The sequence below is a fragment of the Poecilia reticulata genome, linkage group LG12, assembly GCF_000633615.1.
Source record: "Poecilia reticulata strain Guanapo linkage group LG12, Guppy_female_1.0+MT, whole genome shotgun sequence".
NCBI classification, from domain to species: Eukaryota; Metazoa; Chordata; class Actinopteri; order Cyprinodontiformes; family Poeciliidae; genus Poecilia; species Poecilia reticulata.
Genome location: NC_024342.1, coordinates 22802883 through 22805575, shown reverse-complemented (window position 1 = coordinate 22805575; position 2693 = coordinate 22802883).

The window sequence follows — 2693 nt, the reverse complement described above, 5'->3', positions numbered from 1 at the left end:
CTGTTGTTGGGTTTTATTGCTGCCGGCTCCCCAGATTATGATCCTAAAAGTTTTAAAGAAACAAAATAATCCATTAAAAACACACCGATAGTGTTTWACCCCCTACGTCTTTGAACGTTATTCTTCTCCCCTACATTGTTTTGGTGGACAGACATGATTGGACCTGAAGTGTTCCCGCTTTGGGGCTCGGGACACTGGGTGGCAGTGTGTCCCCCCGTACAGCAGCAGCCATGTTCACCATCTGCTCTGTGAACTCAGGTCTGCTGGGTTTGACAAGCGTGGAGATTAAGAGAAGGTAAAACATCCTGCGTCACACGGAGGGAAGTTTGTTCCTCACATGGAGGAAAATCTTTACAGCCAGACCGGATGCTGAAACTAAAAATAGACTTTAATAAACAAACTCATGCAACTACTTTATTCCAACTTTTTTTAAAAAATTGTTTTACTTTAAAACACTTTTTTGTTTCTCTTTTCTTACAAAATAAACATGTCAAATGTATAAACACTTTAAAAAGGATGTTCAGAGCTTTAGGAGCCACGATTTTCACATTTTATTGATGAGAACATTTGATATTTAGTCATKTAGTGCAATTTATTGAAATTTCAATATTTAGATTATACACTCAAATAATTTTATTCTATAAATGTGTTTATAATTTATTAATCTGAGAGCATGTGCAGTAGTATAAATTTTAATATTATGRAAAAGTTAATTTATTTCTGTAACCTGAGTGAAAGATTAATTACATAACGTTTTATTCTGTTAATTATGTTGATTTTCCGCTTACAGCTACTAAAAACAACTTTTGATTTTAGAATATTACAAATTAGTAAATTAAATATGTGTAACACAGAAAAATGYATRTCTAATGCCTGCTCAAAGGTTGTTTTTTATTTATTAATAAAAATGATTAAATKGGTAAGTTATCTAGAATTTATTCTTGAAAWAATATTGTACATTTATTWTTTTATTCAAAAACAACTGTAAAGTTTATAGTTTAATACAAAGTGGAATTTTGGAGTTTTAAAAATAAATAACTTGCTTATTGTTCAATAAAATGATTTTGTGAAATAAAAATAATTCATAAACTTGYTGTGTTTGCACAGAAAGCTGCGACCGTCACTTTTCTGACAGTCAACAGAAAAACTGAAGCAGGATTAACACACAGTTACATCCTGATTGTAAATTTCGTGGAGACGCCACAAAACTAATTTAATCTGGTTCAATCTCTGCAGGGATTACAGACATGGCGCAGCAAGTGGGGTCAATTATAAAACCCGCTCCGTACTTTGCTGACTTCYTCTCGCTCCCGTTTTGATTTTGGTCCATTTCAACAAACTCAAATGCAACTTGACAGAAAATCAATTCGCGTTGTACCCGTAATACGGGATTATCCCGCCAATAAGCCTCCAAAAATGGGGATTTCACTCTGAAAATTTAACGGAGGGGAAGACGCGGGGGGTCAGGGAGGTCACGGCGCCGATAAGCCGAGAACTTGTAAATCCTGTCGATCTGTTTTCAAATTACAGCAGCAACAGCGTGCGAGGTGTTGTTTCCGTGTATTATGGTAATGTAATAGCTGAAGCAGGGCCTCGGTCTGCAGCTTCTCCCCGTTTGTTCGCAGGTATCCGCACTCCCTGCCATGTTGGCATTCCGCTCCACTTCTCCCGTAAAAAAAAAAAACCCTCTCCTTCTACCTCTAAACTTAGAGGATGCAGCAGCGCCCACACAGCTGTTCTCCCCTGAGCTGGCGTACATAAAACATAAAAGGCGAGCCTATATGAAAAATGCACAGAGCGCTGGAATATAATGTGGTTGAAACCCCGCTGCTGTCGGGCAGGAGAGGGATAAAGAGAGAGGCCTACCCTGGATGGATTCCTTTTTCTGCAGGATTCGTTTGACTGGATGCCTGTGCAAACATTTACTCACCGTGCTCAATCCGTGGATCACATTACAAAGATTGATTGTTCACTCGCCTCTCACCCTCCACTGTTTCATTGGCCAATATGAAATCAAATGGGATTTTCCTTTCCTTTTTTTTTTTGAACCAGGGGTAGAGTTGTTATGCACAGAATCAGCRACAGCGCTCCGGCAGCCAGAGCAAACTCCCCCCTCATTGTTCTCAAGCATCCCAGCGCCGAGGCGAGTGGAAAACAACTCCATGTGATTGTTACAGTTGAAACGGTGGCGCGGCGCGGCGCTCCCTTGTGTTGCAGCCGCGTAAATTAGAAGAGCTGCCGTGTAAACTTGTAAGGCAAATAATTGGTGCCTCGCCACCTATCGCGGAGTAATTGCAAAGTTCACAAAAAGAAAGTGAAATTAAACAAGAGGGGGAAACATGGGATCTTTCTGTGGGAGCGTGCAGATCAATTAGAGCTTGTAGATTTCAAATCAAATGAAATCCAGTCAAGTTTTTCAAAAAAGAAAATGGTATACAGCTGGGGATTCTCAGGGTAATATTACCTCGAGTAAAACAACAAAAMCATTAAGATTAAGAGCATTTATCCATCCATCACCTGTACATGCTCATCTTCAACCACATCTTAGGACAATATGAGGCYAGTTAGCCCAACAGTAGCTGCATTAGCGTTACAAATGTCCACAAAACTTTGTCAATATTCCGCTAATGTCGAAAAAACCCCACAGTTTCGCACTAAATATTAGACATGGTCACTGCAGGAAGTTAGCATTG